The sequence below is a fragment of the Onychomys torridus genome, chromosome 1 (assembly GCF_903995425.1).
Source record: "Onychomys torridus chromosome 1, mOncTor1.1, whole genome shotgun sequence".
NCBI lineage: Eukaryota > Metazoa > Chordata > Mammalia > Rodentia > Cricetidae > Onychomys > Onychomys torridus.
The window spans coordinates 129,889,313-129,906,777 of record NC_050443.1 but is presented as its reverse complement, the minus strand read 5'-3'; the positions used below and the strand labels follow the sequence as shown (position 1 = coordinate 129,906,777).

Genomic DNA, 17,465 nt, shown 5'->3' with positions numbered 1-17,465 from the left:
AGTAGAAGCTGGGGCTGGAGAGATGGCTCAGTAGTTAAGAGCACTAGCTGCCCTTCCAGAGGACCCTGGGTCTCATTCCCAGCATCAACATGGCAACACACAACAGCCTGTAACTCTGGTTCCAGGAGGACCCAATGCCTTTTCTAAGCTCCAAGAGCACTGCATGCACATAGTACACAAACCTACAGTCAGGCAAATGCTTGTACACACACACAAAAAGAAATAATAGTGTTTCTTCATGAAGTTACTCTGTTGCACCAATGTGTACACATGTGCACTTTATTTATCGGCTTTGTTTGCATGGGGGAATATTTTGCCATGACACATGTGTGAATGTCAAAAGACAATGTTTGAGAGTCAGTTATGTCCTAGGACCATACAGATCCCAGGGATCAAATCCAAGTTGTCAGGCCTAGCGAGGAGTAGTTTTAAACACTAAGTCAGCTCACAAAAGGCTGAAACTTTCATGAGTAAACAAAACCAGTGAAGCAAATAGCTTTGAGCTGATATCAACAGGAAAGAATGAAACCAAACCACAGCCATTTCCTTGAAATGCTTCCCTTAGAGAAAAACAAAACTGAACCTCAGAGCCAAAAAGAAATTGGAGATGAGCTAAAAAACGTCAATTCTCCACATGCACCAGAGCAAGTGGTTTCATTTGCCTTCACCTACTTTATAGATATAAAGACCTCCCTTGGTCTGGTATCATCAGCACTTTCTACCTCTTTTAGTTTGCTGTTCTGCAATTCAGGAATTGATTTTAATCAGTTGAACTTCTTCAAAATCTTGCTTTATCCTAAATTCTTCAGAACTTAAAAGAGCCAAGCAGGAGATCAGTGGGTGCCAACTTCAGGATGCTTTCTGTAAGTCTCTTGAGTGACAAGGGGAAGTCTCAGTGGGAGGGATTCAGTCCAGTTTGCTGGTCTTAGGAAGAGAGAATGCATGCATATGATTTCAAAACTTGTATAAAATGCAGCCAGTGTGCAGAGTTGAGAGTCCCTTGGGAGACAATGAGGATTTGCAGAGTGGCTATCTCCCTGTGTCCACAGAGCTGGATAATGGTCTGGGGTATAGGGAGGAGAGACACTGGTGGCTAAAGGGGGGCTGGGACTTACTCTAGAAGTTGTGTCTGCCATTGAATGCTCTGTGTCCCCTGGCATTGCAATGCTTCCATGTGTACAGCCAACTACAGCCTCTTCCTCATCCATCCAGGTCCCTATCTGTGTCACTGCTCCCCACCCATTTCCTGAAGCTTGCCTGCCACACAGAAACACACTCACACACCACAATCCTCTCCACACATGTATGAACACCACACACACACACACACACACACACACACACACACAATTTTAAAACAGATTCAGATGAGAGCTTTGGAGACTTGAGAGAAATTTACTGACATTAGAAAGAAAAGAAAACAAGGCAGAAAGACAAGCTGAAGATCTTGGTAGCTGCTGAGACAAAGGGTGTGGAAAAGCAGAAAGGGACATGATACACTTAGTAAAGTCCATAAGAAGCACACCTGGAAAACAGAAGCAGCTGCCCAGGGCCTATGGTCTTGACATTTTACACTGATAGACCGATTTGACCTCCTCTTGTGACATCATAGTTTTAGGGTACAAGCCTGGGCCCAGGTAGCCCTACCAAGTTAAGCTGGACTACTTGTCTTCAAGATGTCAATTTAAGAGACATTTGTGAAATGAAGACAAAGATTTCTTCAACATGGCTACACTCAGTAGAAGAACAAATAAAGAGATCCAGCAGCTGCCACCACCACCACCAAGTCTGTCTGTCAGGTTCACTTGAGATTTATATTTCAATAGAGGATCTCCCTTTGGAATATCTTCACTCATTCCAGGCAGATGCCTTGGGCATATAAGTGACACTCCAGCTTTTCAGGCCAACCAAAGAGGTAATGAATAATCTTTGGTTTGGTTTGGTTTGTTTTGAACTTGTAGTCACCTAAAAGTTTCACTGTGTAGCCTAGATCTCAGAATTGTGTTCGGGACAGACTAACCATCACTCATTACGGGCGTTTTACCATTCAGTTTTAGTTAGCTTTCAGCCAAGAGGGAATAACTGAACAGCATCGGTTAGTATCAGTTTACCTTACAGCTTTGTTAAACTCTGCCATTAATTCATCTTTACCTTGCACTAGTAACAAACAGCCTTCAGCTCTTTAGTACTTACTGAGATCCAGTTCAGGTGTATTTCTAATCTAGCCATGGAAGCCCAGTGCTAGAATATGCCTCATAAACAGCTTGGAGAGCTTTCATTATTGCACTTGAAATCTGCTCTCTCTCATTTTCTTCTAGTTACCTATCTAGCATGTATTGCGGGTGACTGGTAATGCCATTTGTCTCCAAGGAAATTGACATATCATCAGTGGTTCCTATGGCATCCAAGAGTGCTTCCCTTGCCTTCCTACCTGCCTTGAATCAGGCCCACATTCCCCTGGCTCCTACCTGCCTAGAATCAGGCCCACATTCCCCTGCCTCCTACATTCCTAGAATCAGGCCCACAGTCCCCTGGCTGCCTCCTCTGCTGAGTTAGTCCAATTTAGGAATCACTTCATTAGATATTTTTCACTGGCCAAAGAGAAGTCTCACTTCTCCCTGCTCCCCCTCTCTAAACTTCAGTGTCCTAGGGAAACAGACTGTTTCAGGACCTGGATTTATCTGGAAGCTCAGAGCAACAGTAGAGGTTTATATCAGGACCAGAAAACTACACAACACTGAAGATGTGGAACTTAACTGTAGTTGGAAATCTCCCCTCCCACAGGACACTTTTTCTGCAGGCCTTTTTCCCTCATGATGCTCATGCCTCCTTTTCCCTAAATCTCACTTTTCTCTGTTCCTTTTTTAAATATTCATTTATTATTATGTATACAGTGTTGTGTTCTGCCTGCATGTATGCCTGCCCACCAGAAGAAGGCACCAGATCTCATTACAGATGGTTGTGAGACACCATGTGGTTGCTGGGAATTGAACTCAGGACCTCTGGAAGGGCAGCCAGTGCTCTTAACCTCTGAGCCATCTCTCCAGCCCTTCTCTGTGTTCTTGCACACAGCACAAATACTATCCCCTTCCTACACAGAGCACATTCACTGTCTCACTGATGCAGACTACACCTCTCCGCTGATCAAACTACCAAAATATGTGCCTGAGCAATGGCTCCTCTTCCTAAGAGACCACTGATACTGAGAGCAAAAAGAAAAACCTCTTCTACACCCACACTGGATCCTCTTAAAGACTCAGACAGACTTTTTCCCCAATGCAACTGAGAAATGATGGAGGACTTCCAAAGCCATAGAGACAGATTCAAAATTAAATTTGTTGGTGTCTAAACTTGTTTTCATGTCCCCTCTGTCCATTCTGCTTCCAGGGCACAGGAATCCTTGGGGGTGGACTGCTATATATCATCATTGCTGCTCTTTACTGTCTGTTCACAAACCCGGCCAGGGCTGGTGATACCCATTGGTGAGTGTAGTTTAAGGGATTTTCTGTTTCTCTACTCTGTACAAAACCAGGTAGAGCGACACAGTGTCTAATCCCTCTGAGCATAACCATCCTTCCATCACTCAATGTTCCTTCTGGTGTCTGTGTTTTCCAGGGAATCAGGTCCTGCCCATGGCTCACATAGAGCCCAGAAGACATATGGAAGACATTCAAAGAAAAATTAAATAAAAACTACCGCATAATTGAGCAAGTCTAAAGATTCTAGAAGCATCTCTCACTGGAACCCAGAGCAGTCCTCCTCCTTCTGGGCTTTCTTGCCCAGGATCTCCCTTCCTTACAAATGAGGAAATAACTTTGCCACTGCCTGCACCTTGAATCTTGTAATATGATTCAATTTGATAAATCACTCAATCAAATCAATAGGAATTTAATATGTATTTTAACCAACAGGTCTTCCCAGGGCATTTTTTTTCCTAAACATTTATAAATTTGTGGTGTGGGCACCTATAAGTTAGCCTTAGTGTACACATACACACGTATATATGAGCGTTTGTGGGTTGGAAAATAAATGTCTAGAAATGTGATCTGTAATCACTTATTTACTTAGTAAGTATGTACTGAAAGCTTATTTCATATATTAAAAGCTCTTTTCATGTCAGGAGATGGGTAAATATTGTGAAGAAGATGACATTGTCCTTGATCTCAAGGAATATGGGGCTTTGCAAAGCGGACACGGCATGATTAGTCAGCTGTTCATCGCTATAACAAATTACATGACATAGTGATAAGGAAGAGAAATCAATTTCGCTCACAATTTGGAGATTCAGAAGCATGGCACCTCTGTCTACTCAGCTCTAGGGAAGACATTTCAGCAAGTGGAAGACTGTAATAGTAGAAGCTCTCATGGAGGAGCACCTCAACCTGTCAGTCCAGGAGAGAGGAGAGCGGACTGAAGTGGGGGTCCAGACTAGCTCTGTTCCTAACTACCTTTAAGTGTTGGGGCTTTGAAGGGAAAGGCTTCCCAATTTACATGTTACAGCTCTGAGAGGAAAGGTTTCCCCAATGGAAGTGTTACAGCCCTAAAGGGAAAAGTATCCTGGAAGTCAGCAGCCAAGGAATACAACTAAGTCATGCCAACAACAAACCTCACACATGAGATTTAAGAGACACAAAAGGGTGGCTGCCTCTGCTCAGGGGAGAAGCAGCAAAGAACCCAGCAGGAGGCAGGCTTTGAATGGGGTTTCTATGGGGGGCAGAGCTGTCCAGGTTGGCCTTGGAGTAGAGGGATTGGGATTTGGGGGCTTGATTTTAGGGCAGAATCAGGGATTGGTGGGATTTTGTGGCCAGATCTTGAGTTGTTTTTTGTTGTTGTTGTTGTTGTTGTTGTTGTTGTTGTTTTCATTCCTCTATGGCAAGGGCTGGCCACTTTCCCATTTCAGGGGCTGGAAACCACTGCTATGGCCATTAGAGAAGTCTAAAGGGGTAGGGCACAGCACTTTTCACCTCCAGGGGTTTATACTACCCTCTTGTGTGACTATCAAAGAAGTCACACAAGGAATACCTAATGCCATAAAGGACCTAAAGAGCTTCCCCCAAGCCATTAGTCCCAATTCCACACCTTCCTCCAGGACAGGGCTACAAGACTAAAGTTTGAGGGGAAATCTAGCACATCCACTTTTACAAATACTTTTATTACACAACAGCTGTACCCATTGATTTTTCCCTGGATCCTTTCTTAATACAACAGCAGAGTCCAACACTAGGCATCCTCTTTCATTTCTATTAGGTGATAAAAATTCCTAACAAAAACTGCTTAGATCTCCCTATATCAATTAGTCTACATGATAATAGTCCACAGACATGTCCAGAGGCCAGTCTCCCAGGGCATTCCAGATCTCATCAAGCTTGCAACTGAGACAAACAATCACACTATCTTATCACCACATGATAGAAAATTGTTTATCAAGGCTTTTGTTACACAGTTTAAGATGACATTTCATAATAAGCCAGACTTTTTAATTATTTATTTTTGAGATTATAATATACTTTAATCGCTGTCCCCTTGTCTTTCCTACCTCCAAACCCTCCCATAGATCCCTCCATGCTCTCTTACAAACTACTCCTTTGGAGGAAGGGAATTGAGCAGAAGCATACATCACGCTATGCTTCCTGACAGTGGATGTGATGGGACCAGCCAAATCAAGTTCCCGCTGCCTTGACATTTCTGCCATAACAGACTGTACCCTGGAACTATAATCCAGAATAATCCCTTGTCCCTTGGGGGAAAAAACTACTTAGGGTGAGAAATGTTATTTTAGCCCCCAATTCCAGGCTACAGTCCGTCATTGCAGAGAAATCAAGACAGCAGGAACTTGAACCAGCTGATCACAGACCATCCACAGTAGTCAAGAGCAGAGAGAAACTATTGCACCATGCTGATGACTTTGCTTGTTTTCAGCACAGTTTCCACACTTTTGTACAGTTCAGAAACTCCTGCCTAGGGAATGCTACTGCCCACAGTATCTGGGGTCTTCTCATATCAATTAACAAATTAAGACAATTATCCACAGACATGCCCACAAGGCACCCAGTGAAGACAACTCTTCACTGAAATTCTCCTCTCAGGTGATTCTAGGTTGTGTCAAGTTGACATTTTTAAAACTACAATCACAACAGGACAGAGACCATACAACCCAAAAAGGCCTAAAATGTTTATTATTGGACTGTTTCCAGATAAACTTCCCTGACATGGAAGATCAAGGCCAACGATGTTGATGGTAACATCCCTATTCTCCTATACCAGGGTCATGTTGCTCCAAATTCAAGCATTCTCAGTGCAAAGGGGAGGGCTATGATCCACACCTGCCCCAACCCCTGCTCTTCCCCTGATGATCATGCAGAGGTTTCCTCCTAGAGATATTAAGACATACAATCATGGAACAGGGATGCCACCACAATGATGATGCTCATAGGCTTCTATTGAATGTCTGAACTAAGGGATGGCAAGCAGAAACACAGTTAAGAGTTGAGGCATGGTTCAACTCATGAGGTAAGACGTCTGAGACTTAATAGGTACATCAAGCTCTGTAGAAAGACCTGAGGAAGGCATTGAACACAATGTGAAGGTGAGAGTCATTGACCTAGGTCATGTTGCTAAAAGTCTTTCCCATTGGTGGAGAGACAAATTTGAGATGAAGAGCGCTTACTGCTCTTGAAGAGGACCCTGGTTCAGTTCCCAGCCTCCACATAGCTCACAACAATCTGTAACTCCTCCACAGGCTCTTGCCTGCATGTGGTGTATATATACATATACACGGGCATGCACACACACACACACACACACACACACACACACACACACACACATACATAGTCTCACATGAACTAAACTCTTTTTTAAAAATAAAATTCCTTCCCTGGCAGAAATGTAAACTATGTCTACCTCCCCTTCCAATATCCTAATGATAAACTAAGGTAAAATTCCATGAATGCTCATTCTGGGTAACTAATGAGTTTACTGGGCCTTACTAATAGAGCAATGAGTAAGGGGTTACAAACAGGACTATGTGTAGCTTTAAAGCAGCTACACTGGAAGGTCTGCTCCAGGACAGATGCTAATTACCCCATGGCCCAATACACCTGCTTCCTAGTCCTTCCCAGCCTATATACTCTACCCTCTCCCCAGGGCCAAAGGCAGTAAGGGTATATTTGCATAGAAGTGATCGGGAGTATTGGCTGGATACTCAGGTAAGGGTCCAACCACCCTCCCCACTCCTTCTTCTAAGAAGGAAGTTCTACAGTCAACAAGCCCAACTGCAATGATCTTTTGTGAGCAGGCCCAGATGAACCCCTGAAGATGATGTGTAGTGGATAGCTGTTCTATGACCTTGAAGCACCACCCCTAGAGATGCCTCAGGTAACTGCTCTGCCTGCCTATGACCTTGAAGTCCATGCCCCTGGGGTGTGGCCTCTCAGCTACCAGGAAGACCTGAGATACACATAGGCAGTCTCCTCTTTGCTCCCTCAGTGGGACTTGGATGTGGGACTGACTCAGATGCCCAGAACAGCATGAGACTTTGGCTCAGCATTCAAGAACCTGAGACAATTCTGTTCTGTACAGTGAGTTTTTATCCCCTAATAAATTTCTTTGCCCTTTAGGCAGACTCTGTGGATTTCTCACTCTATCTGACAATCTATAATTTACCATTATATGGATGATATCTTATTAGCTGATCCAAAACGAGATACTTTAGAAAGCATGTTTGAAGAAGTAAAGAAAGTTTTGCCTCTCTGGAAATTATAAATTGCTCCTGTTATACTTAGGATATATAAGATAGATCTACAATAAATTAGACCCCAAAAGGGACACTCAGGAGAGATCAATTGTGGACTCTTGATGATTTTCAGATGTTGTTAGGAAGGATTTCCAACTTCCAGACCATCTTTGGAATACTTGAAGATAGACTAGTAAATTTGGCCAACATCCTAAAAGGCGACAAGGCCTTAAATAGTCCAAGAGAGTTATCAACTGGAGCTGAGAAGGAATTGGCTCTAATAAACAAGAAAATACGAGAGGCACGTGTGGATCATGGGAATCCAGAACTTAACTGCATTCTGGTCATTTGGAATTTAAATGCTCATTTCTCTGCTTCCCTAACCGAGGGAAAAAGCAACGGATACAGGATAGTATGGGAAGACAAGAAAATGTCCCTGGAGTAATGTATTTTTTGCATGATTTCTTGTCCTTGACCCATATAAAAGACACATATATCGTGTCATTATTGAAATGGGCTCACTTTTCTATGGGTATAAATTGCTGATACATAATACATTTTCTTGTAAACGCTGCCATACATTTTGGTGTTGTAATATCTAACTGTGTTACAGCGAATGGCAAAACAGGAAGACACCTGGAAAGGCAACTGTTCAGTTGCTTGATTTTTAAAATGTCTAGTGAGTGTGTGGTGGCAATTTAAAAACGTGTGTGTGCATCTGTACAGGGTTTGTCTGTTGGAGTCCTGGGAAAAATACAAGACAACCTCAACCCATAAATTGCTTCCTGTTATCCTCTGACATTTTAACTTAAATATGTGACTTAAATGATAAAACTCCATCTTCCTATAGTTAAGTGGAGAATTTTGTCTTTACCACAAGTTTATACCAAGACTAGATTATTTTGCTAAAATATACACAGATATGTATTTGTTTCCTGTTGTTCATATTTCAGGCTCTTGCCAACTTAGCCTGCCTTTTGGATAATCTTGCCATTTGGAAACTTGGTCTTATGTTTATTGGTCTTGATTAAATGATTATTTTATTATTGTATATGTACTTGTACATCAGAATAGCTGTAATAACTAGCACTATTCAACAAATTTATATTTTTTATTCAACAAATCTATAAAAAGTCTAAAATTTCAATTTTTGTCAATATTTCTATTTTTGTCCTTCTGAGTCAAAGCTTCTAAATTTTGCTTTAAAAGTAGAAGCTGGGGCTGGAGAGATGGCTCAGTAGTTAAGAGCACTAGCTGCCCTTCAGGGGCCCCTGGGTCTGATTCCCAGCAGCCACATGGCAACTCACAACAGCCTGTAACTCTGGTTCCAGGAGGACCCAATGCCTTTTCTAAGCTCCAAGAGCACTGCATGCACATGGTACACAGACTTACAGTCAAGCAACTGCTTGTACACACACACAAAAAGAAATAATAGTGTTTCTTCATGAAGTTACTCTGTTGCACCAATGTGTACACATGTGCACTTTATTTATCTGCTTTGTTCCAATGGGGGAATATTTGCCATGGCACATGTGTGAATGTCAAAAGACAATGTTTGAGAGTCAGTTATGTCCTAGGACCATACAGATCCCAGGGATCAAATCCAAGTTGTCAGGCCTAGCGAGGAGTAGTTTTAAACACTAAGTCAGCTCACAAAAGGCTGAAACTTTCATGAGTAAACAAAACCAGTGAAGCAAATAGCTTTGAGCTGATATCAACAGGAAAGAATGAAACCAAACCACAGCCATTTCCTTGAAATGCTTCCCTTAGAGAAAAACAAAACTGAACCTCAGAGCCAAAAAGAAATTGGAGATGAGCTAAAAAACGTCAATTCTCCACATGCACCAGAGCAAGTGGTTTCATTTGCCTTCACCTACTTTATAGATATAAAGACCTCCCTTGGTCTGGTATCATCAGCACTTTCTACCTCTTTTAGTTTGCTGTTCTGCAATTCAGGAATTGATTTTAATCAGTTGAACTTCTTCAAAATCTTGCTTTATCCTAAATTCTTCAGAACTTAAAAGAGCCAAGCAGGAGATCAGTGGGTGCCAACTTCAGGATGCTTTCTGTAAGTCTCTTGAGTGACAAGGGGAAGTCTCAGTGGGAGGGATTCAGTCCAGTTTGCTGGTCTTAGGAAGAGAGAATGCATGCATATGATTTCAAAACTTGTATAAAATGCAGCCAGTGTGCAGAGTTGAGAGTCCCTTGGGAGACAATGAGGATTTGCAGAGTGGCTATCTCCCTGTGTCCACAGAGCTGGATAATGGTCTGGGGTATAGGGAGGAGAGACACTGGTGGCTAAAGGGGGGCTGGGACTTACTCTAGAAGTTGTGTCTGCCATTGAATGCTCTGTGTCCCCTGGCATTGCAATGCTTCCATGTGTACAGCCAACTACAGCCTCTTCCTCATCCATCCAGGTCCCTATCTGTGTCACTGCTCCCCACCCATTTCCTGAAGCTAGCCTGCCACACAGAAACACACTCACACACCACAATCCTCTCCACACATGTAAGAACACCACACACACACACACACACACACACACACACACACACACACACACACAATTTTAAAACAGATTCAGATGAGAGCTTTGGAGACTTGAGAGAAATTTACTGACATTAGAAAGAAAAGAAAACAAGGCAGAAAGACAAGCTGAAGATCTTGGTAGCTGCTGAGACAAAGGGTGTGGAAAAGCAGAAAGGGACATGATACACTTAGTAAAGTCCATAAGAAGCACACCTGGAAAACAGAAGCAGCTGCCCAGGGCCTATGGTCTTGACATTTTACACTGATAGACCGATTTGACCTCCTCTTGTGACATCGTAGTTTTAGGGTACAAGCCTGGGCCCAGGTAGCCCTACCAAGTTAAGCTGGACTACTTGTCTTCAAGATGTCGATTTAAGAGACATTTGTGAAATGAAGACAAAGATTTCTTCAACATGGCTACACTCAGTAGAAGAACAAATAAAGAGATCCAGCAGCTGCCACCACCACCACCAAGTCTGTCTGTCAGGTTCACTTGAGATTTATATTTCAATAGAGGATCTCCCTTTGGAATATCTTCACTCATTCCAGGCAGATGCCTTGGGCACATAAGTGACACTCCAGCTTTTCAGGCCAACCAAAGAGCTAATGAATAATCTTTGGTTTGTTTTGAACTTGTAGTCACCTAAAAGTTTCACTGTGTAGCCTAGATCTCAGAATTGTGTTCGGGACAGACTAACCATCACTCATTACAGGCGTTTTACCTTTCAGTTTTGTTAGCTTTCAGCCAGGAGGGAATAACTGAACAGCATTGGTTAGTATCAGTTTACCTCACAGCTTTGTTAAACTCTGCCATTAATTCATCTTTACCTTGCACTGGTAACAAACAGCCTTCAGCTCTTTAGTACTTACTGAGATCCAGTACAGGTGTATTTCTAATCTAGCCATGGAAGCCCAGTGCTTGAATATGCCTCATAAACAGCTTGGAGAGCTTTCATTATTGCACTTGAAATCTGCTCTCTCTCATTTTCTTCTACTTGGCTATCTAGCATGTATTGCGGGTGACTGGTCATGCCATTTGTCTCCAAGGAAACTGACATAAATCAGTGGTTCCTGTGGCTTCCAAGAGTGCTTCCCTTGTCTTCCTACCTGCCTAGAATCAGGCCCACATTCCCCTGGCTCCTACTGCCTAGAATCAGGCCCACATTCCCCTGCCTCCTACATGCCTAGAATCAGGCCCACATTCCCCTGCCTCCTACATGCCTAGAATCAGGCCCACAGTCCCCTGGCTCCCTCCTCTGCTGAGTTAGTCCAATTTAGGAATCACTTCATTAGATATTTTTCACTGGCCAAGGAGAAGACTCACTTCTCCCTGCTCCCCCTCTCAAAACTGTAGTGTCCTAGGGAAGCAGACTGTTTCAGGACCTGGATTTATCTGGAAGCTCACAGCAACAGTAGAGGTTTATATCAGGACCAGAAAAATACACATCACTGAAGATGTGGAACTTAACTGTAGTTGGAAGTCAAACCCCCACAGGACACTTTTTCTGCAGGCCTTTTTCCCTCATGATGCTCATGCCTCCTTTTCCCTAAATCTCACTTTTCTCTGTTCCTTTTTTAAATATTCATTTATTATTATGTATACAGTGTTGTCTTCTGCCTGCATGTATGCCTGCCCACCAGAAGAAGGCACCAGATCTCATTACAGATGGTTGTGAGACACCATGTGGTTGCTGGGAATTGAACTCAGGACCTCTGGAAGGGCAGCCAGTGCTCTTAACCTCTGAGCCATCTCTCCAGCCCTTCTCTGTGTTCTTGCACACAGCACAAATACTATCCCCTTCCTACACAGAGCACATTCACTGTCTCACTGATGCAGACTACACCTCTCCGCTGATCAAACTACCAAAATATGTGCCTGAGCAATGGCTCCTCTTCCTAAGAGACCACTGATACTGAGAGCAAAAAGAAAAACCTCTTCTACACCCACACTGGATCCTCTTAAAGACTCAGACAGACTTTTTCCCCAATGCAACTGAGAAATGATGGAGGACTTCCAAAGCCATAGAGACAGATTCAAAATTAAATTTGTTGGTGTCTAAACTTGTTTTCATGTCCCCTCTGTCCATTCTGCTTCCAGGGCACAGGAATCCTTGGGGGTGGACTGCTATATATCGTCATTGCTGCTCTTTACTGTCTGTTCACAAACCCGGCCAGGGCTGGTGATACCCATTGGTGAGTGTAGTTTAAGGGATTTTCTGTTTCTCTACTCTGTACAAAACCAGGTAGAGCGACACAGTGTCTAATCCCTCTGAGCATAACCATCCTTCCATCACTCAATGTTCCTTCTGGTGTCTGTGTTTTCCAGGGAATCAGGTCCTGCCCATGGCTCACATAGAGCCCAGAAGACATATGGAAGACATTCAAAGAAAAATTAAGTAAAAACTACCGCATAATTGAGCAAGTCTAAAGATTCTAGAAGCATCTCTCACTGGAACCCAGAGCAGTCCTCCTCCTTCTGGGCTTTCTTGCCCAGGATCTCCCTTCCTTACAAATGAGGAAATAACTTTGCCACTGCCTGCACCTTGAATCTTGTAATATGATTCAATTTGATAAATCACTCAATCAAATCAATAGGAATTTAATATGTATTTTAACCAACAGGTCTTCCCAGGGCATTTTTTTTCCTAAACATTTATAAATTTGTGGTGTGGGCACCTATAAGTTAGCCTTAGTGTACACATACACACGTATATATGAGCGTTTGTGGGTTGGAAAATAAATGTCTAGAAATGTGATCTGTAATCACTTATTTACTTAGTAAGTATGTACTGAAAGCTTATTTCATATATTAAAAGCTCTTTTCATGTCAGGAGATGGGTAAATATTGTGAAGAAGATGACATTGTCCTTGATCTCAAGGAATATGGGGCTTTGCAAAGCGGACACGGCATGATTAGTCAGCTGTTCATCGCTATAACAAATTACATGACATAGTGATAAGGAAGAGAAATCAATTTCGCTCACAATTTGGAGATTCAGAAGCATGGCACCTCTGTCTACTCAGCTCTAGGGAAGACATTTCAGCAAGTGGAAGACTGTAATAGTAGAAGCTCTCATGGAGGAGCACCTCAACCTGTCAGTCCAGGAGAGAGGAGAGCGGACTGAAGTGGGGGTCCAGACTAGCTCTGTTCCTAACTACCTTTAAGTGTTGGGGCTTTGAAGGGAAAGGCTTCCCAATTTACATGTTACAGCTCTGAGAGGAAAGGTTTCCCCAATGGAAGTGTTACAGCCCTAAAGGGAAAAGTATTTGGAAGTCAGCAGCCAAGGAATACAACTAAGTCATGCCAACAACAAACCTCACACATGAGATTTAAGAGACACAAAAGGGTGGCTGCCTCTGCTCAGGGGAGAAGCAGCAAAGAACCCAGCAGGAGGCAGGCTTTGAATGGGGTTTCTATGGGGGGCAGAGCTGTCCAGGTTGGCCTTGGAGTAGAGGGATTGGGATTTGGGGGCTTGATTTTAGGGCAGAATCAGGGATTGGTGGGATTTTGTGGCCAGATCTTGAGTTGTTTTTTGTTGTTGTTGTTGTTGTTGTTGTTGTTGTTGTTGTTTTCATTCCTCTATGGCAAGGGCTGGCCACTTTCCCATTTCAGGGGCTGGAAACCACTGCTATGGCCATTAGAGAAGTCTAAAGGGGTAGGGCACAGCACTTTTCACCTCCAGGGGTTTATACTACCCTCTTGTGTGACTATCAAAGAAGTCACACAAGGAATACCTAATGCCATAAAGGACCTAAAGAGCTTCCCCCAAGCCATTAGTCCCAATTCCACACCTTCCTCCAGGACAGGGCTACAAGACTAAAGTTTGAGGGGAAATCTAGCACATCCACTTTTACAAATACTTTTATTACACAACAGCTGTACCCATTGATTTTTCCCTGGATCCTTTCTTAATACAACAGCAGAGTCCAACACTAGGCATCCTCTTTCATTTCTATTAGGTGATAAAAATTCCTAACAAAAAACTGCTTAGATCTCCCTATATCAATTAGTCTACATGATAATAGTCCACAGACATGTCCAGAGGCCAGTCTCCCAGGGCATTCCAGATCTCATCAAGCTTGCAACTGAGACAAACAATCACACTATCTTATCACCACATGATAGAAAATTGTTTATCAAGGCTTTTGTTACACAGTTTAAGATGACATTTCATAATAAGCCAGACTTTTTAATTATTTATTTTTGAGATTATAATATACTTTAATCGCTGTCCCCTTGTCTTTCCTACCTCCAAACCCTCCCATAGATCCCTCCATGCTCTCTTACAAACTACTCCTTTGGAGGAAGGGAATTGAGCAGAAGCATACATCACGCTATGCTTCCTGACAGTGGATGTGATGGGACCAGCCAAATCAAGTTCCCGCTGCCTTGACATTTCTGCCATAACAGACTGTACCCTGGAACTATAATCCAGAATAATCCCTTGTCCCTTGGGGGAAAAAACTACTTAGGGTGAGAAATGTTATTTTAGCCCCCAATTCCAGGCTACAGTCCGTCATTGCAGAGAAATCAAGACAGCAGGAACTTGAACCAGCTGATCACAGACCATCCACAGTAGTCAAGAGCAGAGAGAAACTATTGCACCATGCTGATGACTTTGCTTGTTTTCAGCACAGTTTCCACACTTTTGTACAGTTCAGAAACTCCTGCCTAGGGAATGCTACTGCCCACAGTATCTGGGGTCTTCTCATATCAATTAACAAATTAAGACAATTATCCACAGACATGCCCACAAGGCACCCAGTGAAGACAACTCTTCACTGAAATTCTCCTCTCAGGTGATTCTAGGTTGTGTCAAGTTGACATTTTTAAAACTACAATCACAACAGGACAGAGACCATACAACCCAAAAAGGCCTAAAATGTTTATTATTGGACTGTTTCCAGATAAACTTCCCTGACATGGAAGATCAAGGCCAACGATGTTGATGGTAACATCCCTATTCTCCTATACCAGGGTCATGTTGCTCCAAATTCAAGCATTCTCAGTGCAAAGGGGAGGGCTATGATCCACACCTGCCCCAACCCCTGCTCTTCCCCTGATGATCATGCAGAGGTTTCCTCCTAGAGATATTAAGACATACAATCATGGAACAGGGATGCCACCACAATGATGATGCTCATAGGCTTCTATTGAATGTCTGAACTAAGGGATGGCAAGCAGAAACACAGTTAAGAGTTGAGGCATGGTTCAACTCATGAGGTAAGACGTCTGAGACTTAATAGGTACATCAAGCTCTGTAGAAAGACCTGAGGAAGGCATTGAACACAATGTGAAGGTGAGAGTCATTGACCTAGGTCATGTTGCTAAAAGTCTTTCCCATTGGTGGAGAGACAAATTTGAGATGAAGAGCGCTTACTGCTCTTGAAGAGGACCCTGGTTCAGTTCCCAGCCTCCACATAGCTCACAACAATCTGTAACTCCTCCACAGGCTCTTGCCTGCATGTGGTGTATATATACATATACATGGGCATGCACACACACACACACACACACACACACACACACACACACACACACACACATACATAGTCTCACATGAACTAAACTCTTTTTTAAAAATAAAATTCCTTCCCTGGCAGAAATGTAAACTATGTCTACCTCCCCTTCCAATATCCTAATGATAAACTAAGGTAAAATTCCATGAATGCTCATTCTGGGTAACTAATGAGTTTACTGGGCTTACTAATAGAGCAATGAGTAAGGGGTTACAAACAGGACTATGTGTAGCTTTAAAGCAGCTACACTGGAAGGTCTGCTCCAGGACAGATGCTAATTACCCCATGGCCCAATACACCTGCTTCCTAGTCCTTCCCAGCCTATATACTCTACCCTCTCCCCAGGGCCAAAGGCAGTAAGGGTATATTTGCATAGAAGTGATCGGGAGTATTGGCTGGATACTCAGGTAAGGGTCCAACCACCCTCCCCACTCCTTCTTCTAAGAAGGAAGTTCTACAGTCAACAAGCCCAACTGCAATGATCTTTTGTGAGCAGGCCCAGATGAACCCCTGAAGATGATGTGTAGTGGATAGCTGTTCTATGACCTTGAAGCACCACCCCTAGAGATGCCTCAGGTAACTGCTCTGCCTGCCTATGACCTTGAAGTCCATGCCCCTGGGGTGTGGCCTCTCAGCTACCAGGAAGACCTGAGATACACATAGGCAGTCTCCTCTTTGCTCCCTCAGTGGGACTTGGATGTGGGACTGACTCAGATGCCCAGAACAGCATGAGACTTTGGCTCAGCATTCAAGAACCTGAGACAATTCTGTTCTGTACAGTGAGTTTTTATCCCCTAATAAATTTCTTTGCCCTTTAGGCAGACTCTGTGGATTTCTCACTCTATCTGACAATCTATAATTTACCATTATATGGATGATATCTTATTAGCTGATCCAAAACGAGATACTTTAGAAAGCATGTTTGAAGAAGTAAAGAAAGTTTTGCCTCTCTGGAAATTATAAATTGCTCCTGTTATACTTAGGATATATAAGATAGATCTACAATAAATTAGACCCCAAAAGGGACACTCAGGAGAGATCAATTGTGGACTCTTGATGATTTTCAGATGTTGTTAGGAAGGATTTCCAACTTCCAGACCATCTTTGGAATACTTGAAGATAGACTAGTAAATTTGGCCAACATCCTAAAAGGCGACAAGGCCTTAAATAGTCCAAGAGAGTTATCAACTGGAGCTGAGAAGGAATTGGCTCTAATAAACAAGAAAATACGAGAGGCACGTGTGGATCATGGGAATCCAGAACTTAACTGCATTCTGGTCATTTGGAATTTAAATGCTCATTTCTCTGCTTCCCTAACCGAGGGAAAAAGCAACGGATACAGGATAGTATGGGAAGACAAGAAAATGTCCCTGGAGTAATGTATTTTTTGCATGATTTCTTGTCCTTGACCCATATAAAAGACACATATATCGTGTCATTATTGAAATGGGCTCACTTTTCTATGGGTATAAATTGCTGATACATAATACATTTTCTTGTAAACGCTGCCATACATTTTGGTGTTGTAATATCTAACTGTGTTACAGCGAATGGCAAAACAGGAAGACACCTGGAAAGGGCAACTGTTCAGTTGCTTGATTTTTAAAATGTCTAGTGAGTGTGTGGTGGCAATTTAAAAACGTGTGTGTGCATCTGTACAGGATTTGTCTGTTGGAGTCCT

General features: G+C 42.9%; 2 long non-coding RNA genes across 2 annotated transcripts; both read left to right on the top strand.

The window, feature by feature from the left end:
• Positions 1-677: 677 nt before the first annotated feature.
• Positions 678-4,031, top strand: LOC118587507. The gene is made up of 3 exons (XR_004945461.1): positions 678-863; positions 3,388-3,482; positions 3,616-4,031. It is a non-coding gene; the product is annotated as an uncharacterized LOC118587507 (long non-coding RNA).
• Positions 4,032-9,617: 5,586 nt separating this feature from the next.
• On the top strand, positions 9,618-13,006 carry LOC118590233. Its single transcript, XR_004945719.1, has 3 exons — positions 9,618-9,803; positions 12,363-12,457; positions 12,591-13,006. It is a non-coding gene; the product is annotated as an uncharacterized LOC118590233 (long non-coding RNA).
• The last annotated feature ends 4,459 nt before the right edge of the window (positions 13,007-17,465 follow it).